Raw genomic sequence first — 25874 nt, 5'->3', positions numbered from 1 at the left:
ATATTTTTCTAGCTTTATTGAGGTATAATTGATTCAGAACATTTCCGGTCCATATTTATGAAATCCTGTCAAACTGACAGGGATGGGATATTTGGGGCTTAGAAAATTACCATGCCTCTACGTTCGGTAGAGACAATTAGAATCTGCCTAATTGTAATGTGCCATTAAATCATCTATCTGTTAAATATTGAGTGCCCGCAACATAAAGGGCACTGCACTAAGGCCATGTACAGCAGGGCAAAGCATACATGTAGTTCCTGTCCTCATAAAGCTGCTACTCTACTTCTTCATACTCATGGAGCATGAAGCATCCAATTACAAATTTTATTTATTTGTAGCAAGTACTCTACAGGGAAGGGCGAGTCGAGCTGATCAAGCTTCAAGGACTGAAGAAGATCTGGAAGATAACCAAGTGATAGCAAGTGAAGGGGGAACAGTATCCTGGGTAGAGGTAACTGCATGTGCAAAGGTCCTGAAGCAGGAAGGAATGTCACATATTTGGCCTGAACACCAGGACAGCAGATGCACAGAAAATAAGGGAGAGAATGGACAAGATGAATGAAAGGCAGAGAAGAATGTCTGCACCAGATCGTCTTGGAAATTGAGGAGTTTATCTTAAGATTAATGGGCCGCTGTTGAATGATTTTACACAAGCAGCTAAGATTCAATTTGTGCTTTAAAAGATCAGCCTGTCTCTGTGTAGGTCCAAGAATCGCAGGTTTCTCTCCAGACTATAAGGGATTGATCTCTTTCCCTGCTGGGCAACTCTGATGGAGCCTTTTGAGGTTACCAAGACTGTTGGTGCCAGCACCCATCCTCCAACCACCCCAGTATGGAAGCTTTTAAAATTTTAAGTAAAAGAAGCCATTTCTGTTCGTGTTCTCTCTTTGTTGTCCTTCTTTAAACCGTGATTGAAGCTAGGCTCACATATCTGAAAACCCCAGAGAAGAAAATCATTTCCATAGCAGCTGTAACCATGGGAAACCTTCAAAATAGCTCCCGTTCCTATATTCCGCTCCGCTCTATTTATTGGTTGGCTGAAAATGAGGACTCGCATTTTGGTGTTCTTCTTTTTGTCAAAATCCACGAAGATGAGAGTCGTCTTTTCACTTCCACATGCACCTTATGATAGCTTGAGAATCGAAAGATGGCCTATTGAGGGTGAGGTAGAAAATATGGATGCCTTCGCTTGTTCATAAGTTAAAAACACTCAAGGGGAATGTTGATTTAGATAATGAGGTCTCCGGTTTCTCTTCCTCTTGCTTGTTTCCTCCCAGGAAGTACGATAGCACCATAGTACATCTTCCCTGAGAGCTATCAGGAGCAAACCTCTTTTTTTTTCTTTTCTTTTTGAGACACTTGAAAGAGGTTTCATTAGTTTCCTTTCCATTATATTCTCATGGGCTTTTGGTAACAAGCCATCTTTTTGTCACTGCAGAGAGATGCTCGAAATTCTTCCAGAAACACTTGATTCCCCTTTGGAGAGTTTCTGTCATAAAAGTCAGGGCTTGTTTTGGGCTGAATCTCTGGTATGGCACCTCTTTTTTTAAGGGGTGGGCACAGGGTAGACATGGGCAGGTCATTTCTCTTGATGAGCTGATTTTCAGGAAATGAAGACATGACAGTGAATCAGAAGTTATTGCTGTTAAGGTTAATAAGGAGACTGAAACATACGAGTTTAGTGTTTGCTTTTGGACTTTGGCCAGGCCACTGGGAGAGGCTCAGGAGGAGAGCTGAGAGAGGAAACACGAAGTTCAGGCAAGTTCGTTATGTGTGCACTCATTTCCAAAATGTTTGAAAACCATGTCGAGAAATGCATTGCCTAAGTTAAACCAGCTGCTGGCGACTTTTATGTTCATAGCGTCCCAGGGTCACCACAGATAACAGGGCAAGTTCTCCAGGTTCTCAGCATGTATGAGAGAAGGCTGGGGAGGCTTCCTTCATGCAGCACTCTTACCGTAACAGGGGGGCATCCTTTTACCTCTGGAACTCACTGCACAAAAAAGAACTCATGACTATTGTTGGGCTGGACCCAATAAGGGTTAGCATCCCTTATTGAACTTTGAGGTTTTTGTTTTCAAACAAGGTACTCAGGCTCTGGCAATCAGTTAGTCAGAATCATGACACAGGAATTTAAGAGCTTTACCCTGGTTCAAGAGCTTGGCCTGGCCTTCTGGAGTTTTCCTGTTGACATTCATGGGCTTGATTAGAGTACAGTTGTAAAAATTAAATACGACGATCTATGCAGCTTGCCTAGCATATGCTCCATAAATGTCAGTTCTTGTCTCTTATTAAACTTTTATAAGGGCAGTCTTAAGAGAATACAATTGGATATGTTTGACCGAATCACATTGGGGCTGGGCACGTTGAGATATTGTCAACGGCTTCAGTTTTCCACAAAGCAAGTGGTGTATCATCCCGTGAGAGGCCTGGAACGGTAACCGTGCCTTGAGTCTCTTGCTTGAGGTCAAGACTGGCCTAGCCTGAAAGCAATATTCTCAAAACAGTCTCCAGAGCAATGAGCTTGACAGCTTGCCCTGCTAGCAGTCAGTCGGTGGTCTCTTTCAGGCCAGCAGAGTTGGTTGGTCATCACCAAAGATGCAAGTGCCCATGCTTATAAAACTTAGTACCCAAAGCTGCCTATTAACATGTTTTTCCAGTTGAGAAGGCATTGATGATTAAATAACAAGTGCCTCTGTGTCCTTTAGACTATGTTTTGGCTCACTGAAAAATTTTTTCAGTATGCGTCCATCTTTCAAGAGTATTTTGAGAAATTCCTAGATGCAAGACTTTTCTTCAGAGACCCTATTACTCAATTCTTTTTTAAAAAGGTTTTTTTGTTTATTTTTGGCTGTGCTGTCTTCATTGGCTTGCAGACTTTCTCTGCTGCTGCTGCTAAGTCGCTTCAGTCGTGTCCAACTCTGTGCGACCCCATCGACGGCAGCCCACCAGGCTCCCCCATCCCTGGGATTCTCTAGGCAAGAATGCTGGAGTGGGTTGCCATTTCCTTCAATGCATTAGAGTGAAAAGTGAAAGTGAAGTCACTCAGTCATAATCCGACTCTTCGTGACCCCATGGACTGCAGCCCACCAGGCTCCTCCGTCCATGGGATTTTCCAGGCAAGAGTACTGGAGTGGGCTGCCATTGCCTTCTCCAAGACTTTCTCTGGTTGTGGCGAACGGGGGTTGCTCTCCAGCTGTGGCGTGCGGGCCTCTCACTGCGGTGGCTTCTCTTGTTGCAGAGCATGGGCTCTGGGCACGGGGGCGTCAGTAGCTGTGGCCCTTGGGCTCTAGAGCACAGGCTCAGTAGTTGTGGTGCACAGACCTAGCTGCTCCAAGCAGATGGGATCCTCCGGGACCAGGGATCAAACCCGTGTCCCCCTTCACTGTCAGGCAGATTCTTAGTCACTAGACCACCAGGGAAGTCTGTGTTCAGTTGCTCGGTCATGTCTGACTGTGACCCCATAGACTGTGGCCCACTAGGGTCCTCTGTCCATGGAATTTTCCAAGGCAAGAAGACTGGAGTGGGTTGCCATTTCTTTATAGAGGGAATCTTCCCTGCCCCCACTGGGGGGCCCTTCTCCTGCACTGGCAGGTGGAGCCACCAGCGAAGCTCCTGCTCAATTCTTGATGAGCAAATCTTGCATAAATCCCAGAGTAAATCACCTTTCCTTTCTTTGTCCTTTAGAACCTCGGACCTAGGAAGCCTCTTGGAGACTACCTGGAATATCCGGTTGAGGACACTGATTGGCAGGGAGAGGAAGCTCACTATTTTAAGCAAATGTTTTTGCTGGCAGATAAAAGACCAGAATCTGAATCAAATGTGGTGGTTTCCAAAGTAAGGTCTATAAATATTGTGAAAATTTAAAAAATGATCTTCTAGTATTTATTTAAAAATTACAAGTTACAGATATAAAACTTCTACTTTGCAGTGGACAGTTCGTAACTGATAATCCTGTCAATTGCCTAAGCGTGTTGCTTAGCTTGTTCTTGCTCTCAAACTAAGCCCTGCTCTCTGGAGATTGGCAGATGTGGGTAGGAGGGGTGTGAGGATGAGGAGGCTGTGTGATACCTTCCTCCTTTTAAAGTCTGTCTTTAACAAGAAATTGTTTTATGCTAAAGACATCTGATTCTAGGAGATCAGAAGATTGGTGTTTCAAATCTCTCTGTAGATGTTATTTGAGTGGGGTGGGGGGACGGTTTTGAATTTAGACCGAATGGGATGCACTTTCTGACACTTCTAACACCTAAATTTGTGAGCAAATCCTACAACTTGTCAGGTTCCCATTTCCCCTTCAGCATGATGAAGTGCATAATATTTCTTTCATGAGATTACTGTGAATATTAAATGATGTATATTATATATGGAAAGCCTTGACCACAGTGTCTGGCAATAGCTAAATATTATTATTAGCATTAAGATCAGTGGCAGATTTCAACTCTTGAACTTGAGTCCCTGCTAACAGAGAAGGTCCTTCAACTTCCCTGTAATATGAACACATTATTGAAAATGTCTGACTTATTTTCCTTTTTGCTAATCTCTTCACCTGAGTGAATCAGACTACTCTTACCAGTAGGAAAAGATGTGTGTTAGTTGGGTGTTACCTTTTTCACCTCTGAAGACTCCTGTGACCACATTCAGGTGAATCTTCTGATTTTAGGCTATTTATTTATCAGCATCCTGATAAACTAAGCATATGAACATATTTTGCTTCCAGCCCTTTCATTTATCCTTGAGAATTTGAGTCCCACAGCAGGGACACAAAGGTTCTATTTAAAACTTTGTGACAATGAGAAGAACAAGAAATCTTGCAGGAACAGTGCCGAGATGCAAAAGAGCTTGCCCTTCTCACACATGGAACTAATTGTGACCCTCATCCCAGGGCCCAAATCCTGCATGAGGACCCCAGAGTGCATGTTGTAAAGATGTTTTGGAATCCCACCTCTGTCATTGCCCAGTTGGAGGGGCTGTAATATCAGCTGGGAACTGTGCAAAAATAATAAAGTTGAACATTCTTTTGGAAAGGTGACCCATATGTTTAATATATCACAGTATGCGGACCAAAGTCAGCTTCTATTACAGGCCACATAAAAGCTTCACGTAGGTGGTTTGTCTCTGTCTTTTTTCTTCTCTCTTTTCTCAGAATGTGGATTTACTAAGCTAGCTTCCCTGTATGGCGCTGTTCTCTCATTCTGTGACCCACAAAATGAGGGAGATTTGAATCCTGCATTCACCCTTCTGCGTTCTGGGATATGCTTTCATGAGCATCATCTCCTCGGACCAAAAGGGCCATTAATCATAATACTGGAGCTAAGAGAACTCTGTGGTTTTCTACCCCTCTTTGAAAACCCCTTAAATCACATTTTTATTTTTGATTGGCTAGTTCTCAATAAATGGATTTTATATAAATTCCTATGGTTTTTCATAACTAGTCTTAGATAGTATTTAATTATTAGGTATTTATTATTAAGTGAAGTACCATTAAAACCAATACAGATGAAAATCTCACTGTATTTCTGTCCACGAATAAGAATTTATATTTGAATGGCTCTTAACAGTTTGTCAAAACCCTTTTGAACAGATTATCTCATGGGATTATTTCCTTGCTTTTGTTTTTTATGATCACCATTTTCAGGTGATGAAGCCAAAGGCTCAGAAGGTTGAAATGGTTTGTTCCACGTAGCTGGTGGGTGACGGAGCCAGGATGAGAGTCCATTTCTTACTCTGACATCAGAGCCCTTGCTTCTGCCCCAAGTGCCCTCCCTGTAGTCTTGTTGAAGTTTATATTGATGAAGGCACCAACATGGGAGAATCAAGCATTTTTCAAGCACCTTCCATAGCCTTGTCCTGTATACTAGACTTAAACTTCTCTACAATCCTCTGAAGTAAGTAGGAGATTTTACAGATGAGAAAATAGCCTTAGAGAGGTCCAGTGTCTGGCACAAAGTCCAAAGTTACTGATTTGTAAATTTTAGATTTATTTCTGTAACCTGGGCTCCAGGCTGACTTTCTACAGAACAGTTAAAAAACTGTGGGCTACACACAGTGCTTGCTAAGGAAGGCAAGTCAGTGAAAAATTTAGAACAATTGCAAGTGAATTTGTTAAAGTCGGAGCTTCTACAAAGATAATCTGCAAATATTTGAAAAACACGCATATCCATTGACGTTAAGTGGCCAAAGCAGCAGGATACGGTGGCCCATCTTGGTCCCAGGCAACTTGTTTTGTTTTTTCTTTGCTTGAGCAGAAGGTTCTACTTTCTCTTAGAACCAGGGAATAGGAAAAGGGTTCAAAGTGTAGATAAAAGCTTGGTGGGTGTGAGATTAAGAGCTGTGCTGTGCTTCATGTCACCTCTTCCACTCAGCCCTGATGGCATTCCTTCCACTGTAGGAAGAGGATGGAATTTAGATCCTCTATCAGTTAGCTATCACAATAGTGGTGTGTAACAAATAACCCCTGAGTCTCAGTGGCATGCAACACTAAGCTTTTTTTCTCTATTTGTGTATTTTCTGGGTTTGCTGGAGTGGCTCTGCCCCTCCTGTCTTTCATCCTCTTCCTGGCAGCAGTGACCAACCCCAAAATATATATATTCGGATTCTTTTCCCTTACCAGATATGCCAAAATGTTGAGTATAGTGCCTTGTGCTATACGGCAGGTCCTTGTTGGTTATCTGTTTTATATACAATTGTGTATCTGTTAATTCCATACTCCTAATTTATCTGTCCCCCTTTCTCCTTAGGTAGCTGTAAGTTTGTTTTCTATGTCTGTGAGTCTATTTCTGTTTTTTAAGTAAGTTGTATTGATATCATTTTTTTACATTCCACGTATAAATGATAGTATATTAATATGATTTGTCTTTCTCTGACTTTCAGCTTTTCACCATTGAGTATGATGTTAGCTGTGGGTTAGTTACATACGGCCTTTATTATATTTAGGTATGTTCCCTCCTTGGCTACTTTCTGGAGAGTTTTTATAATAAATGGATGCTGATTTATCAGAAGTTTTTTTCTGCATCTATTGAAATGATCATATGGTTTTTATTCTTCAGGTTGTTACTGTGTATCATACTGATTGTCTTGCCCTGTGCTTAATCGCTCAGTCATATCGGACTCTTTGTGACCCCATGAACTGTAGCCCAGCAGGCTCCTCTGTCCATGGGGATTCTCCAGGCAAGAATACTGGAGTGGGTTGCCATGCCCTCCTCCAGAAGATCTTCTCAACCCAGGAGGCAGACCTGGGTTTCCTACATTGCAGGCAGACTCTTTACCATCTATTTGGAAAATACCTGCAAATCCTTGCATCCTTGGGATAAATCCCACTTGATCATGATGTGTGACCCTTTTAATGTATTGTTGGATTCATTTTGCTAGTATTTTTTGAGGATTTTTGTGTCTGTGTTCATCAATCATACTGCTGCTGCTGCTAAGTCACTTCAGTCGTGTCCGATTCTGTATGACCCCATAGACGGCAGCCCACCAGGCTCTTCTGTCCCTGGGATTCTCCAGGCAAGAACACTGGAGTGGGTTGCCATTTCCTTCTCCAATGCATGCATGCATGCTAAGTCGTTTCAGTCATGTCTGACTCTGGGCGACCCTGTGGACAGCAGCCCACCAGGCTCCTCTGTCCACAGGATTCCCTAGGCAAGGGTACTGGAGTGGGTCATCAATGATACTGGCCTGTAATTTTCTTTTTATGTGGTATCTTTGTCTGGTTTTGGTATCTCAGTGGTGGTGGACTCATAGAATGAGATAGGAAGTATTCCTTTCTCCACAGTTTGTTGGAATAGTTTCAGAAGGATAGGTGTTAGCTCTTCTCTAAACATTTGGTAGAATTCTTTGGTAGAATTTTTACTTTTTTTATTTTAAAAAGTGTTTCTTCTTTTAAGAAACCATAGTGATATTAAACACAGATATTCCATTTTCTGAAAGTCCTCTTTGTGCTGCTTTGCTTTTACGAAAGACTTTCATTAGTGTCTGTTTTCACTAACCGAAAGAAATTCAAAGAGAAGTCTTTTGCATTTATGAAAAAGAATTGCTTCTTCACTTTACACTGTTTCAGCTTATGAAAGGTTTCATAGGAACATTCTACTTTCAGGTAGCTGGGGAAACCTGTAGTAGTTTTTATAAGTGTCTTTAAACCCTGTATTGCTCCCCCAAGTTATTTTGGATTTTTTTTTTTTTTTTTTTTTTTTTTTTGTGGCCTGAGAAATTTCAGACTCTGAGAACTACTGATGTAGACCAACTATCTCTCTGAAGCTGGAATCTGGAGATTTCTCCACGTCCGTAAGGACACTTTCAGATTCTGTTGGATTACCTCCAGAGATAGACAGTTGCCATTACTAGCCAATTATGACCATTGGATCATCCTTCCTTATGTCAGTGAAAAATCCTCTTCCCAGTCGTGATAGGAGACACTCAGTCAGCAGTGATCTTTAGCACTGCAAGAATAGAGGAACACACTTACCTTCCATCTGCCTATTGTGGGTTCTTTTGAACTCGCTAAGTTGGAATTTTGTAAGAATTTGCTGTCCATCTGAAACATAGGGATGCTGCAGAAGTTAACTGGCCTGTTTTGTAATTTAGAGCCCTGTCTGGACCCAGGGTTGAGTAATCAGTGAAGAGAGAGTATGGTTATGTAGCCTCAGCCTCTCCCCTAGAATTCCTCATTTGGCTGAGAGCCCTGTAGGTTGTTCATTCCATTTTGGGGAATCAAAACCTGAAGAAGTCAGTGTCCTCCACTCTCAGAGGACCTTCAGGCTTGTTGGACTTCGCTCCTCTCCCAGACCCAGGATCTCCACAATACCAGCAATTAGTGCACTAATGAAAACGTACAGCAGAGGGCGATCTCTCATGCATATCAAGGCTGCCTTTGCGGTAATGTCTATTAGATTGAAAAACCCATGGAAAAGTTTCTTTAATTAGGCCAGCTTCATAAAGGAGAGAGAAATTCCTTCTCCTAGAGGCCATCTTTTATGTGTAGGAAGGGTGATTTTCTTGAAGGGGCAATTTCCCTCTTCCGCCTACCCCACCTCCTGACACTGTTGGGTCTAATTTGTGAAGTTCAAAGACAGAAGGGGCTTTGCTGTAGAGTAGCTCTTCTGGCTTTTGTTCATTTGTTTTTGCTTTTTAAATCAAATGTACAGAGTGGTGGGACATTTGAACACAATGCAGCCAGCCGTGCTGACTTATTAGACCATCTTCACAGCCCCCTGCACAGAGGATTAGCCCAGAGAGGATCATTAATGCCAAACATCTGTTTTTCTTTCATGTGCCGGGCACTCACTCTGCTGAATCTGTCTTATGCAATATTTCATTTAATAGTCGCAAAACCCCATAAGGTAGATAGGTTTCTTATTGCCATTTTATGGGAAGGGAAATGGAGACCCTGAGATAAAGGGAATTGCTGTTTGACCTTGAGCAAGTCCCTGGATTTCTCTGGGCTCCACCTTGCTCTTCTCTGAAACAAAGACAGATTAAATAGCCTCCAAGATCCCCGTTTCCTCTAGGTTCCAGACAAAATCAAATCAAAAGCACTGAGGCAAAACTTACTATGAAAATGGGAAATCTTTAATATGCGGGGGTGGGGATGTTATCGTAATTGACAAGGAACTAGGGCTGTGCTTTTGCTATTTGTTGAAAATTGCCTGAGCTGAGCCTATGGTGTGTTGAGGAACCGAGCATCAGTTTAGTTTAACATTCATAAATGTTGAAATGCTGAGCCTGGACCAATTTTAGCAATAACCTGCCTCAGTTTCTGGGTAAAATGGGAACTGCATGAGAGGTTCTGAAAGCTTGGCCGCTTAGCATCTGCTTCAGCTCATCCATGAAATGCAGAAGCAAAGTGTTAGCATATTGAATTATGCAAAAGAGATGAGTCTCCTTTTATTTTTCCTGATAAAAATTTAGCAAAATTCCTGACCTGCCCCAGCTTCTAAAGTAAATTTTCAAGAAGGAAACAAATAAAGCTTTTAGTGGCCGATCTTCTTAGATGCAAGTGTTATTCTCTGAAGCATCAGCCACTGTCAGAGGTCTTACTGTGAATCTGTTCTAGTGGTTTTATATTATTTCATACCTCTCACTGAGTTAGTTTCATACTCAACCTCTCACTAGGTTCTGCATGCTGGGTGCTACTTAGCAGAGACACCGTGGAGATAAGAGAGAAAAAGTCATGCTAAGTGGTCCTTAAGGAACAGGGGGTATGCCTTGGTTGCATAACTGGGCCATGCGCATTATAAAAGGCAGGGGTGATTCTTTAATGTTTAGAGGGTTTTATAGACCATGTGATGACAAGGAATCATTTTAAAGAGAGAAAAAACTTTCAGGTACAGGTGAGATGCTTATTGGATATATTAAGGTGAATATATTAAGTTTTACTGTAAGAAACTGGCAGGGAAGATCTGGGCTGGCTGGGAAAAAATATATTCAGGAGTTATCAGCACATCGATGGTATTTAAATTGTGTTAAAGAGCAGTTAAGGAGAGGATTGATGTCAGACAGAGAGCCTGTCCAAAGCTTGAGGCTTTGCACTGTTCAGAGGATTTAGAGAGGAAGAGGAATCAGTGAAGGAATCAGAAGGGGAAAATGTGTCCTTAGATAAATATTCTATTAGCAGAGTTTAGCTCACATGCACACATATGCGCAGAGCACTGTTAGAAGTCCTGGTTCCAGCTTTCCACAAGTGAATTCTCCCCTCCCAAATAACCTTGCCTGGCAGAGATGCTATTTTGTCAGAGGAAGCAGCAGGAGCTGCTAAGCTGAGATGATGATTCATTATCTGTTAATGGTTCCCCCCGTGGTTTTTCTTTATTCTCACAACCCCCCACCCTCTTTTAGTGGAGTTTTCCATGGGCTGCAAAATCTATCTCTGGAAAATATCCAAGATTCTCAAGCCTTCTGGACTTTTCTTGACTCATGGAACCTGAGAACTTCTAGGCCAATCAGAATCAGTGGCTGTTAAACTCTGCCTGAAATTTGGTTCACTCCTCTGTACACATACTTGTGATGGTTGATTTTAGGTGTCAACAGGATAGAGCTGTGTGGTACCCAGAAGGTTGGTTAAGCTTTATTCTGGGTGCTTCTGTAAGCATGTTTGGGGATGAGATTAACGTTTATATCAGTGGACTTGAGTAAAGCAGAGTGCCCTCCCTAGTGTGGGGCAGGCCTTGTCTAATTAGCTGAAGGCCTGCAGAGAACAAAACGGCTAGTCCTTCATGGAGTAAGAGAGAATGGTCAGGATAACTACTTTTGGACTTCATCCTGCAATATCGCTTTAACTCTTTCTGCCTGATAACCTTCAGACTGGCGTAGGGCCCTGCATGCACATTTTCAACTTCTCAGCTTCCATCATTATGTGAGACACTTCTTATATAGGCATACCTTATTTGACCATGCTTCGCAGATACTACATTTTTCACAGATTGAAATGTTTGTGGCAACCCTGTGTTGAGCAATCCCACTGGGGTCGTTTTCCCAATAGCATTTGCTCACTTCATGTCTCTGTGTCATATTTTAGTAATTCTCATACTATTTCAAACCCTCCACCAGGACAAAAGATTATGACCGGCTGAAGGCTCAAATGATGGTTAGCATTTTAGCTATTAAATATTCTTGACAGTATGAACATTGTTTTTTTAGACATATAAACTGTGGAAAATTCTCCAAGAGATGGGAATACCAGACCACCTGACCTGCCTCTTGAGAAATCTGTATGCAGGTCAGGAAGCAACAGTTAGAACTGGACATGGAACAACAGACTGGTTCCAAATAGGAAAAGGAGTACGTCAAGGCTGTATATTGTCACCCTGCTTATTTAACTTCTATGCAGAGGACATCATGAGAAACGCTGGACTGGAAGAAACACAAGCTGGAATCAAGATTGCCGGGAGAAATATCAATAACCTCAGATATGCAGATGACATCACCTTTATGCCAGAAAGTGAAGAGGAACTAAAAAGCCTCTTGATGAAAGTGAAAGAGGAGGGTGAAAAAGTTGGCTTAAAGCTCAACATTCAGAAAACGAAGATCATGGCGTCTGGTCCCATCACTTCATGGGAAATAGATGGGGAAACAGTGGAAACAGTGTCAGAATTTATTTTTTGGGGCTCCAAAATCACTGCAGATGGTGATTGCAGCCATGAAATTAAAAGACGCTTACTCCTTGGAAGAAAAGTTATGACCAACCTAGATAGTATATTCAAAAGCAGAGACATTACTTTGCTGACTAAGGTCCGTCTAGTCAAGGCTATGGTTTTTCCAGTGGTCATGTATGGATGTGAGAGTTGGACTGTGAAGAAAGCTGAGTGCCGAAGAATTGATGCTTTTGAACTGTGGTGTTGGAGAAGACTCTTGAGAGTCCCTTGGACTGCAAGGAGGTCCAACCAGTCCATTCTGAAGGAGATCAGCCCTGGGATTTCTTTGGAAGGAATGATGCTAAAGCTGAAACTCCAGTACTTTGGGCACCTCATGCGAAGAGTTGACTCATTGGAAAAGACTCTGATGCTGGGAGGGATTGGGGGCAGGAGGAGAAGGGGACGACCGAAGATGCTGGATGGCATTACCAACTTGATGGGCATGAGTCTGAGTGAACTCCGGGAGTTGGTGATGGACAGAGAGGCCTGGCGTGCTGCGATTCATGGGGTCGCAAAGAGTCGGACACGACTGAGTGACTGAACTGAACTGAACTGAATAGCCTATAGGATAGTATAAACATAACTACATAACTTTTGTATGCACTGGGAAACCAAAAAATCTGTGCAACCCGCTTTGTTGTGATATTCACTTTGTGGCAGTGGTCTGGAACTGAACCTGCAGTGTCCCTGAGGTGCGCGTGTAATCAGTTAATATCTCTCTCTCAGTGTCTCTCTCTCCCCCACCTGCTCCGTCCTTTCTTCCCCCGCTTCCCCACCTCTCTCTGTATATCCCTATTGGTCTGTTTCTGATGGAGTTACCATTATTCTGTATCTGTCTCTCTATGAGCATGAACTTCAAAGGCCTAGCCAGATATGACCGGACTGTTGTGCTGTGGAGATCTCCATTTGTTTTGGGTGGCATGGACGATGGTGGAGGTTTTAGCACTGTCTGCATTGCATATGTGCATACACAGTCGTGACCGACTCTTTTGCAATCCTGTGGACTGTAGCCCACCTGGCTCCTCTGTCTGTGGGAATTTTCCAGGCAAGAGTCCTGAAGTGGATTGTTATTTCCTCCTCCAGGGATCTTTCTGACCCAGGGATTGAACGGGTGTCTCCTGCATCTCTTGCCTTGGAAGACGGATTCTTTACCACTAAACCACCTGGGGAGCCCACTGGCGACACTGAGTGAAAGTTTATTATACAGACTCCAGTGCTGGGAGTGCTGCCGTTACTAGGTGGTTGTAGGATGTCCGTTGGCCTGAAAGGGCTGTTTTTACCCCATTCTACTGACTGAGCTCTTCCCAGCACAGTAGTCTGCTGACAAACAGCCTTCTTTGCACACTTAACAGATTGTAGAGAACAGCGAGTTAGTGAACAGCAAGAGAAGAATGAAGGACTAATCTGTGGGCTTCCTTTACTTTAGCAAGTGTATATTCAGTGGATGAGAAGATACCCAGAAGCATTTATAAGCAATGTTTACTCATTGTTTTAGAAGCCATCTTTTCATACCTCAGCACCAGAATAGCTGGACTGTGGTTACACTGTCGGTTGGTGTTAGCACCGAACCAGTATGGTGGTGAAGGAGGACAGGAGTGGTGCCAACTTCCAGGAGCAGCTGAATGGACCAAGGTGGGACCCAGGCAGTGCCTACCGCAGCACTGACCAGGCTTCAGAGAAGGAGGCAGAGGTGACATTGTCAGCGGAGGCCAAGCTCAAGGGCTCTAGGGTATGTGGGAAGAAGTGGCACCCATTCACCAGCCAAGATAAACCAGCATCTGGCCTCCCTCTCACTACAGCAAGGTGCTGGGAGCCGAGCGGGGCCCTCATGACTCTTTACTGTCACGAGAATGTCTTTCAAAGAGCTTATCGTGGTTCCCTGTGTCAACGATGGATCAGACATAGCCAACATTTACTCCTGACGAGTGCATCAAACAAAGGAGTGTGCCAACAAATCTGAATCAACAATTAGGAAAATGTTAGACCAATTTGAAACACAATACGTGCTTCAGCCTATATATCACTTAGCAATTTCTGACCAGCCATTCACTTTTATGCACACATATGTTATAGAGAGAATACAAGAAATTGCAGTTTGGAATTTCACTGTGCATTTTTGTATCAATTTAGAATAAGTTTAGTGTTTTGAATATAATCACGGAATGGTCTCACTCGACACAAAAGGAACCAAGCCAAGTGCTGGGCTTTTTCCCTTTCTCCTCTGCTTCTTGGAACTTTATTGATTTCCTCCCTGCATGATCTATATTCAGAGATTGGCAGTAGCCAGTCAGACCTCTCATCTTGAATCTTATCCTGTGTTCTCCCTGGAAACTGTTTTAGTTAATATACAAATGGAAGAAACACTAAATTAGACTAGCCAGGCACTGAGTAAAATGTAGGCGTTTTTAGACAGAATAGTCTTTCTGTCAGGAACAAAAGATTCAGAAGCTCGGAGGGTTATTTATAAATCGGGCATATGACAAGGCTCTCGAGGCTCACCCGAGTCAAGAGAGGAATGGTACATGGTAGTGGCAAAAAATGCGATCTGTGGGACCACACAGACCCGGGTTCAGGTCCTGGCTTTTCTTTTTACTATGTGTGGACTCTTAGCCCAGTTATGAAACCCCAGATGTGGCCTCAGTTTCCACATCTGTACAAGTGGCATCCTCTCAACATCTATTGCGTGGTTTATTTTAAAAATTAAGAGGAATAATTCATAGAAAGTGCTTAACACAGAGCCCATGACATAGCAATTGCTGAATGATTATTTGCCATTATTGCAATTACTGTTGCTTAGTGTATGTTAAGTCGCTTCAGTTCTGTCCGACTTTTTGCAACCCCATGGACTGTAGCCCACCAGGCTCCTCTGTCCGTGAGATTCTCCAGGCAAGAATACTGGAGTGGGTTGCCATTTCTTTCTCTGGGGGATCTTCCTGACTCAGGGATCTGAGCCCATGTTTCTTACTTCTCCTGTGTTGGCAGGTGGGTTCTTTACCACTAACTGTTGCTTAGTAGTTCTAGGCAATAAATCATAAGCTCTGTTCTAGGTCTGCCAGAAGTGTCAACCTTTGTTCAGAGTGATTTGGTCTCTCTTTGTTGGTGACTGTCCCTCCTGGTTTTCATAACAGCTTATAAATATTATTCCAAGTGATTCATGAATTACCTGAAATACACCCTCAAAATGTCTCCAGGATGTCCAGCTTTTGCATTGGACCGCTCTCTTCCCAGGATATGTTTCTGACTTTGGGCTCAGAAAATATTACTCCTGTCCCTCTGAGTGACCACCAGGGCCTGTGTGGTCATTGATCACATCAGTGGCCCCAATTCTTCCCTCCATCTTCTTTTTGTGTAGTTTATGATCCTCTCCTCCTCACACCCTGTGTTCAGCCAAGGAATTGCTTTGGCCACTGGGATGTCAGCAAACCTAGGACAACCACTTAAAAAAGTGCAGGCATGTTTCTGTTCTGTCTTTTCCCTCTGTCATCTCCCAGAGAAAGATGCACCTGCTTATTAGCCTCCTGGTCCAGGAAAGGAACGAGAGCATTAAACGAGAGCAGAGCAGACCAGCCAGACTCATCTGAAAGCAGCCAGCCCACCCCCCAGATGCAGCAGGCAGCCCGGCTCCCACAGACACCCGGGGAAGAGCTGCCAATAGACAACTGATACAGCCAGGCAGGGAGGAAATGCTCTCTTCCTGTGGTCGATGTATCCACGAGGAAAACGTTGGGATTTTTGTCTTTTTAAATTTTTATATTGCAGATAGGCTTGATGTTACAAAGAGAATGTCGCTGCAAGCTGACACGTCCTCAGGAGTGCCAACCAGATTTTCAGCTTGTGGCAGGATGTCGTTATTTAACGTCTGTTGGGAAATAAAACCTGTGTACTCATTTGAAGCTGCTTGTAAGTGCCACCAACAATCATCTGTATAAATGGGGAAGGGGGCGGGAAGGGGACTTTGTTTCCTTGCCACATTTTGCTGATAAGTACACAGACTAGTGAAGGCCCAGTCCTTACATCACCACCTTGCAAGGCCTCAGAGGTCACAGCTGCTGGTAGCAGTGATGCTGCTCAGGCTCCATTGCGAGGGACTCTGGCAGGGGCAGACACCCAAGACCACCTGAATCCTCCTGCTTCTGATGCCTGTACCCTCAGCTGTTTAGGAACCCAAGCATTCCACCATGATTGCACGCATTATATCCTGGGGGCCTGTTGGGAGGGAAGGAGGCTTCTCCCACTAGCCTGTGAGTCTTCTGAGGGCAGCAAGTTGGCCTGTTCTTTTTGTTTATGAACTGTCTGGTATGTAGTGGACCCTGAGAGTGAGTGAGTAAATGAATGAATGATGTACCATTAAGTATATTCAAGGTGCTGAATTTTATCCTTGATGAACATATGTACTTCAGAGACTGCAAAAAAAAGGGGGAAAAAAAAGACATGTATGATACTGGACAAATTCCATAACGTTTTGAGGGAAGCTTTAGGTTTCACATGTATAGAGGGCAATAAAGATGAGAATGATTTTGCTTCAACATGCTGCTGCTGCTGCTAAGTCGCTTCAGTGTGTCTGACTCTGTGCAACCCCATAGATGGCAGCCCACCGGGCTCCCCCATCCCTGGGATTCTCCAGGCAAGAATACTGGAGTGAGTTGCCATTTCCTTCTCCAATGCAGAAAAATGAAAAGTGAAAGTGAAGTCGCTCAGTCGTGTCCGACTCTTAGCGACCCCACAGACTGCAGCCCACCAGGCTCCTCCGTCCATTGGATTTTCCAGGCAAGAGTACTGGGGTGGGGTGCCATTGCCTTAGAGACTCTAGGCCTCCAATAATGTGCTGAATGAATGAGAGAGCCATACTTGACATCATAGAAAACACTTTGACACACATGCTATCACTCATCATAACATCCTGAGACATTAAAAGGGCTCGTTCCACGCCTGATCTTCCGAAACAGGGAAACTAGATCTTCAAAGGACCAAATGACTTTCCCAAGGTCACACATACCTCTTCCAACTCCAAGTTCAGCTTTCTTTTCACCTAACTTGGCACCTCTCACATGAGAATTAGTCAAATAAACGTAAAGGATTTAGCATTGCTCCTGGCATACTGTCCACGGCTAATAATATGTGAGTGATGGTGGTAAGGCTGATGCTGAGATTTATACTTTAATAAAATAAATTATGCACACAGACAGAAGTTCCCCAAAGAGAATCCATATGCAAATACACAAGTGGAGAGTTATGAGAAACCCACAGTCCTCGTGGAAATCTAGGCAGGGACACAGCTATGTAACCAGAGCGCTGCTGCCCCTGGGAGAGGTTGGGGGCAGAGCAGAGAAGCTGTAGGTGGGACTCTAAGGAGAAGGTGGAGTTGAAGGATGGGTGAGTTGTTGACAGTGGTCGTTCATGTGATCCAGACTTTGGGTCTTGAAGGAATTCTGAGAAGGTACGGTTCCCTCAGGGTGTGTGATTCTGGAAGAGGTTGGTGAGGAAAATGCTGCTTCCGACGGGTCTTGCCAAACAGAGGTCAGTGTTTTCTTGGAGTGAATATAGAAGAGACAGCCTTACTTTATTTAATGGGCTCGGTAAAATTGTATTCCTATATTCAGGATAGAAAAGTTGTATTCCAGAGGACATCCTCAGCTCTTCCTGCTCTCTCTCCCTATTTCTACCTTTGTTGCTTCCATGCTTTTTCGCTATTCATGAGAGGTCAAAACTGTAGAGCACATCTGGGTTCCAACCTCAGGTGCTGCTACTTACTTCCTGTGTGGGGAAAGGTGTGTTGCTTTCTATTTCTTGAATTTTTAAAAATTTATTTTATTGAAATATAGTTGATTTACAACGCTGGGTTCATTTCTTCTATACGCCAAAGTGATTCAGGGTTTATACACACATACATTCTTTCCTTTCTCATGTTCTTTAACATTATAGTTTATCACGGGGTATTGAATATGATTCCCTGAGCTGTACAGTAGAACCTCGTTGTTTATTCATTCTATATATGCCAGTTTGGGTCCACTAAGCCCACATTCCCAGTGCCTCCCTCCTTACCGCTTAGCAACCATGTGTCTGATTCTCTCCGTCTGTGAGTCTGTTTCATAGATGAGTTCATTTGTGCCATAGTTTAGATTTCACATGTACATAATATATGGTGTTTGTCTTTCTGTTTCTATGGGTCTTGATTTTCTCTATCTGTAAAAATGGGAAAGCAGTTCCTACTTCAAGTTTCATGAGAAGATCACTTGGCGTAATATGTGCTAAGGTTTCTTAATAAATGATGGTGACCTCCATTACTCAGTTTTCATTCCTTCTGCCATTCAAGTACAGAGGACTCTCTTCACCCTTCCTCAGGCCCTGATGATAAGCCAGGCATCTTCCCAAGGGATAGTCGGTTATTTACCGTCAAGTGCCATGTTTTCATATAGAAATCTTATAGAAATCTCCTTTGAGCATGTTTTATCCCTGAGGCCTCACCTACTGTTATCAGCTGGGCTCGCATTTTACTTCTTACCTTTCATCAACTGGTGGCCACCCCCCAGAGCTGATAACCAGCACTCAAGAGATGGGTCTAGCCCCTTAATTCATGCCAACCTCCAGTCCAATTGGCTGGTGCTGGTGACTCAATGTTTTGGTGATCATACCTGTTTGCCACCTTTACAGTCATGGATTTGCAGGACAAGTGATTAGGAGGTGAATTATCAGTGCTTATCCATGAGGACTGTAATTCAGGGACTGGCAACAGCTGGACTGTGATCAGATGGCCCACATATACAAACACAAGAGTGTGAGGGAATCAGAGACAGTGTCCATTCAGGTAGCCACTTTCTAGAAGAATAACGTTCATAAATGTTTCTCATCTTGGGAACTATAGGCATCTTGGTTTTGGTCAATTCTTCCTGACACAGGACTGAGTCACATGTACAGCATTCTTGTCCTTTATGCACTAAATACGCAAAGCACCAAAAAATGCCCTCAAGCATTTCTGGATGTTCCTGGTGGGAGGATGATGGTGGACATGGTTCTCCACTCATGTGTTTGGTGGAAAACCTCTGTGTGACTGGCCAAACAGAAGCAGTAACAATGTTTTATAAGCACATTGCAGAGTAAACTTTAAAATAGAAAAGCCTACTTAATAAATAAAATCAATGAACATTGGCCCTGATACTCAGTGTAACCCTAACCATTCTTCAAGCCCGACAGATAGCAGCAGCCCAGAACTATTTCCTCTGCTTATAGCCACCAGCTCCACTTGGCCAGGGGTTCGTCTGTGTGGGAAATAAGATGCAGTGCTTGCCCTTCAGAGGCTGACGTTTGTAGACCTGCCAGGGTGAAACACTGCTGGCTTCAAAGCGTCGGGCAGCAGAAGCCTGGGCAGGGAACTTATATTTCCTTTACCGTCTCACTCTAGAAAGGAGTAGACCTTTATCTCATTTACCTGGGATCTTGTAAAGCAGTATTACCCCACGGATCCCAGTTGATGGCTTCATCTTCTTTTCACACTTAGAATGAAGTAGAGAAATGCTATGTGAACAAAAATGCTTTTCACGGTATTCAGTAAACACTGGGACACAGATGGTCAGACTTGATAAACAGCACTGGCCACAGCATTGGAAATGGCCTTTGGGGCCACCCTCTGGTATTATGAATTAACCCTTCGTTGTTGGTTGGGCTGCCTCGGGGAAGTTGCTGGGGAAGCAGTTATTTTGCCAAGCGTTACAATATTTTAACGATAGGTATGGGGGTTCTCGCTTACTGCCCAGAGGCAGCCTTATGTGTCAGTCCTCAGGACCCTCCTTTTCCAGACTGGACGGCACTGCCCAGGTCACCAGATTCCAAGGCCCGTGCCAAGCCTCCCCAACCCCCACGTACCTTTCCATTTTTGCCCTAACAATTGTGTGTCCTCATTAAGCACTGTTAGTGACACACAGGTTGGACTGAAGAGCTTTTAGAAAAAGTATATCTGTTTATCCCAGGGCAGACCTTATAAACACATTTAATAAAGATGTAAGAAATTTTTAGTTCCATTCAGTGGCTCGGTCATGTCTGACTCCTTGCCATCCCATGGACTGCAGCACCCTAGGCTTCCCTGTCCATCACCAACTCCCGGAGCTTTCTTAAACTCATGCCCATAAAGTCGGTGATGCCATCCAACCATCTCATCCTCTGTCGTCCCCTTCTGCCTTCAGTCTTTGCCAGCTTAGTTTTTAAGCTAAACAGAAAGTTTTTTTGTTTTTTTTTTAACTTCCCCTCCATCAAGTACCAGTTATGCTTTTTCTCTTTTTATACAAATACAAGCTCATGTGGTATCTTTTTAAAGGTGGTTCCACCCTCCTCTGAACCAGATCACTTACACAGGGCTGGCTCCCCGGCAGTCTCCTCCCAGCCCTGACGCGAGGTGTTTTTGTTTCTGTGGTTTCAAGACAAACCTCTCACATTTGTCCAACGTAGCGTTTTGTGGTCAGGGACATACATGAGAAAGCTTATTGAAGTTGATTGGCATCCTCCTTTTACAAATTGCTACCTTTTGAGATTTTCCTTTGGTTTTCTTTGGCAACATTATATTTCGGTCTGGAGAATTTGGCAGTGTCATATTTCTGCTGGCTTTTGTGTGTTTAATATTATAATTGCCTTTATCTGTTCTTTTTACCTCCAACTTGGGAAGAACGTTTATGCACAGTGATCTGTGTTTGCACAAAGGATACTATACGTGTATAAATGTGTTTGATTTCTGTTCACTGGTTTGTTTTAACATGGCTTTTCAGTACAACATGGTGGAAATGGAGGCCTTTGAATCCATTTGATAATCATCAACAACCCAAACAAGAACATGAAAAGGGGTATTTATCCCAATCATAACCCCTAAAGATGTATTAGCATTTGAAAGAAAAATGTGCCTGAGAAGATAGAACAGCAAAATGGACTGTTTAGCAAACATTTGGTAGAGTTGTAAGTCATTAAGTCATCTTTGTTCAAGGCTTTAGGTGAAAAGACCTAATTTGTCAACTGCCTTATGGAGGAAGAGAAATTTGTGCCTCTAAGACTTGGTAATTTTAGTCAAATCAGGTCTTTATTGACATGTAGCATTGAAACTCTGCCCAGGAACATTTTTTAAACAGATAATTATTTAGTCATGAATCAGAGCCTCTGTAAAAATGAAAGTGTTGGTGAGTGGAATGGGGAGTGCTCCCTTTGAAATTTAATATCCCTCAATTTGTTCCTTTTCTGAAACTGGGAGAGGCTCATTCTGAGTCCTTTCTTCCTTTTCTCCTGTGGTTCTGAGCCACGTCTTGAGCTCTCTTTGCAGAGTCCTTGTGGAAGGCTTTGGAGGACCAGAGAGAAATAGAGTCACTGCAGGGATCTGTACACAGGAAGTGGTGTTGAAGGAGAAGGGAGATGCGACTCAGGATAGAGGAGGGAGGGCAGATTGATAGGTTAGAGCAGTAGAAAGACAGACAGACAGGGGCCAGTCCTAGGCCTGGCTGAGCCTCTGGGAACAGCCCAGGGCACAATGGTACAGCCAGCCAGGCACATGCTTTTGTTGTTACGATGAACCTGGGTAGGAGTTTAGAATAGCTTGGTAGTAATAGTAGCAGCACCAGCAGCTACTTTTTTTTACATATTTTGTTAGTTTCAGGTGTGTATTGTGAAGTGAATCGGTTATACATATATTAATACATACACCTTTTCTTTTTTAGATTATTTCCCCATGCAGGCCATTACAGAATATTGAGTAGAGTTCCCTGTGACCAGCAGCTGGTTTTCATGGAGGCCCACTGTCGGCCATTTAACATGCAAGTGTTTTGATTGGATTGTTCCCTCTAATCCTTAGAGCATCCTTAGGAGAATGAAATTTATTATCCTCATTTTCCATAGAGGAAACTGAGACTTAGAGTTAAAAAAACTCTGAAGTTAAAAGAAATAATCATTCCGTTGGAGAAGGGGGCTTGCCGTAAATGATTTTCTTTTCACATGATGCAATCCGTAGGAGTCTCTTTGAGACCCATCTCCATGGGGATATTCCGATTGAGATGTGACAGAGACGGCATAAGTGTGACAGTGAAAAATACTTTGAAGTAGCCTTCCACTGTTTGGGAAGTCTCCAATTACACTAAGTCAGAGAGGCCAGAGTTTATTGATCTGTTTTCATTTTCATTTTCATTTTTATTGCAAGACATAGAACTTTTAGTTCTGTGTGTCTTTTAGTTCCTTGTGCCGCAGTTAACTCTAGTAGAGGTTCTAGCACTGCTTCTAAACTTGGCCATAAAACCACTCTTCCCTCCCTCCCTTCTATCCTTCTCTCCGCCCCCCCCCCCCCCCCCCGCCCCTTCCTTCACTATCTATTAACTTCTCAAAAATTATACATGAAGTCCCTTTAGAGAAGCATGGATGAAAGTGTAGAATGGATGACTAGAAGGAAAATGATCTAGGTACCCTCCTAGGTTGTACTCCTGACTCTTCATAATTTGGGGTAAATTTTCATTTCTCTCAGCCAAAGTTTTCCCTCTATAGCTTGGAATTTGTGTGTTTCTTGTACTGTTACAGAGATGTGTTATTGTGAATAGTTAAAATTAAAACATTTCATAAAGTTAGTGAAAGTGAAGTCGCTCAGTTGTGTCCGACTCTTTGCAACCCCATGGACTGTAGCCCACCAGGCTCCTCCGTCCATGGGATTCTCCAGGCAGGAATACTGGAGTGGGGTGCCATTTCATTCCGGACACTAAATTGATGTGAAGAGCATTTCATTCTCATAATATGTTGAGAATATGTTGTCATTCTTTAATAGTGGTCCCAGAGAAGAGGGAATTCGAGTTTTCTTTCAGTGCCTAAGAGTTAATTAATCTGAAACTATTGAAATCAGTGGTTTTCTTCATGCCTGGGAAGTTGGAAAGAGCGCGTTCAAGATGACTGAGATGATCAGATCCTGCTGAGGTTGTATTAACTCCATTGAAAGCCTCAGATGGAAGCTGATAACCCTACTTGGATTAAGAGCTGGATTCTGAGCTGGAGTCCATGAAAACCTTGGTTTTGTTCTTTTGATGTAGGGTTCATGGTGACACTTAAGCCCACATGGGACAGACCTAGAGAGCAGTCACTAGACTAAGGACAGTTTGTATAGTCAAAGAAGAAAAGTCACCCCTCCCAGAATCCCATGGGCCCAAAGAGCCTGGACCAAATTAGACTCAGACAGAGTGTGGCAACCATATTGTGGAAGGAGTCACTGGATGTTGTGTGGATTTGTCTTTGTTTTCCTTTGAAGGATCACATGTAGAGCTAGAAGGAAAAAAGACATTTTCCCAGCACCGAAAGGGAAAAATGCAGTTGAGGCTTCTGAAATGAACTGTGAAAGGCACAGACCTGTGGAAAGAATACATTTTCTGCTTAGTGAAGTTATGTATTTAGCAGCTTTCTGATGACACCCGGCCTCTGAAGCATGAGTGTAACAAAGTTATGTTACTGAAACTTAAGACCAAGTCTTAATGACTGAGGGCCATGGAGGCAAGGCCGCCACCTCACTTGTCCATCAAAGATTCCGTCCCAGTTAGAAAGAATGTAAATTATCTTTCCATCCTCATAGCTCCAGGCTGGTGGTAGTTTGTGCTTTTTCCACCCTTCTTTCTTGTATAGTTCATTGACAATTCTGCTCATGCTTTAAAATAATCTGAGCTCGAAGTGGGGCTTGCATTTCGCTGATTTTGATTACTCCCACATACTGTATGTATTTGCCATTTAAATCGTCTTCGTCTGGAGATTTCAGTTCTGCCGCATCTGATCTCTGCTGTTCTTAACTAGGGAAAAGGAAGGGAAGGCAGGTCCCTTCAGAGGGGCCTGTTGTTTGAGGACGCCTCCAAGGAAGATGGGGAGAAAATAAAATTCCTCATGACAAGGAAGGCTTGACTGCTTACTCAAGCCCTTGTCTGGTGCCTCTCACTCTTTCTGGAACTTGATGGATGGATGTGCTTTCAGGAAGGTCCTTATCATTTGAAATACACAACACTTATTGTTTCCATGCAGCTGGGCCCTAGACTCTGTTCCATAGTCTCTTGTCCTGGAACTCTGCTTTCCTTTGTCCTGACCCACGGGGCGACATGAGGCACTGGGTGACCAAGGGCTCTCCCCCTGAGTTCAAGGACCTGGAGTCCTGGCACATGAACCAAATATCAAAATTCGGGATAAATTCAGTTAATTTTCAAGAAAGACTGCACATTCACAGTGCCCTCCAGAGCAATGCTGGAGCCTGAGGCAAAAGGGGAAAAAAGATCAGTACTATGATAAAATGTTGGTATTTATTCCTTGTCCATGTTGATAAGGCCGTTTACCCTATATTAAGTACTTACTCTGTTGGATTGTGAAGAAAGCTGAGTGCTGAAGAATTGATGCTTTTGAACTGTGGTGTTGGAGAAGACTCTTGAGAGTCCCTTGGACTGCAAGGAGATCCAACCAGTCCATTCTGAAGGAGATCAATCCTGGGTGTTCATTGGAAGGACTGATGCTGAAGCTGAAACTCCAATACTTTGGCCACCTCATGGGAAGAGTTGACTCACTGGAAAAGACTCTGAAGCTGGGAGGGATTGGGTCAGGAGGAGAAGGGGACAACAGAGGATGAGATGGCTGGATTGCATCACCAACTATATGGACGTGAGTTTGAGTGAACTCTAGGAGTTGGTGATGGACAGGGAGGCCTGGCATGCTGCAATTCATGGGGTCGCAAAGAGTCAGACATGACTGAGCGACTGAACTGCACTGTGCCTTTTGGACATAGATGTCTAGCATGTGGAACATGCATCCCTGGAAACGTTAACAAATAGTAACTCATGAAATCACCCTGACATAGGTACAGTGATTATCCTGATTCTAGAAATCAAGAAACTGAGGCAGCAAGAAATTAAATTACTTCTCTGAAGTCATCACTTAGGCACGAAGGCAGAAGCAGGATGCTAGTCTCCATTATGTCTGGCTCTGAGCCTCTTCTGATCTCTTGTTCTTGAGGGACAGAACATTTTTCACTCTGTTCCATGAGACTTGATTTCTATTCAACTACTTGAAGTTTTCCATTTCCATTTCCAAGAGGACTTGACTTCTGCCCAGGAGATAATGCATCAAATTCAAGTGGAACCTGAAATGTAAGATCTGAGGAAAGTATGTGGAAGACCTTGATTCAGTTAATCCAGGTAAAAGAGGGAGATGGGTGTTAGTCTAGTTTCTTCCCACAGGTACTGGGCATGATTTTTATAGCTTCTTAAAAATTGTAATATAGAAAATATCTGTGTGAATACTAGTTGGTTCTTCAGTGATGTTGCAGCATAGTTTCATTGCTTTTACTTTCTTTTTCTTCAGATACGTTCATCTCAGAATTCTTGTTTGGAAATTTAGGTTTTGACTTAAAATTTTACCACCCTTGATCCATAGACATGTGTTGACCAGTGTGGTAAGTGCTCTTAGCACGTATGATTATTGACCACTTGAAATGCACTTCATATTAATTGAGATGTGCTCTCAGCTCAGAGTTGTTTGAAGACTTAGTGTGATCAACAGAATCTAAATTATCTCATTAATTTTTATATTGATTACATACGACAGTGATTTTCTGGATCTACTCATTTAAATAAATATACTGTTAAAATTAATTTCACTTGTTAGTATTTTTTAATGTGGCTAGTAGAAAATTTTACATCACATATGTGACTCAAATTTATTTCTGTTGCACAGTGCTGGTATAAAATATTGCCTGTCAGCTGTTCCATTTTGAGGCAAGAGGTT

At 43.1% G+C, this 25874-nt stretch overlaps 1 protein-coding gene across 1 annotated transcript in view; it reads left to right on the top strand.

Moving 5' to 3' along the window:
* The window catches only part of PRICKLE2 (prickle planar cell polarity protein 2), a 348061-nt gene that overhangs the window by 29374 nt on the left and 292813 nt on the right, over nt 1-25874 (top strand). The window lies entirely within an intron of this gene.

Source organism: Budorcas taxicolor, chromosome 1 (genome assembly GCF_023091745.1).
Source record: "Budorcas taxicolor isolate Tak-1 chromosome 1, Takin1.1, whole genome shotgun sequence".
Classification (NCBI taxonomy): Eukaryota; Metazoa; Chordata; class Mammalia; order Artiodactyla; family Bovidae; genus Budorcas; species Budorcas taxicolor.
This window is presented reverse-complemented; position numbering and strand designations above follow the sequence as displayed.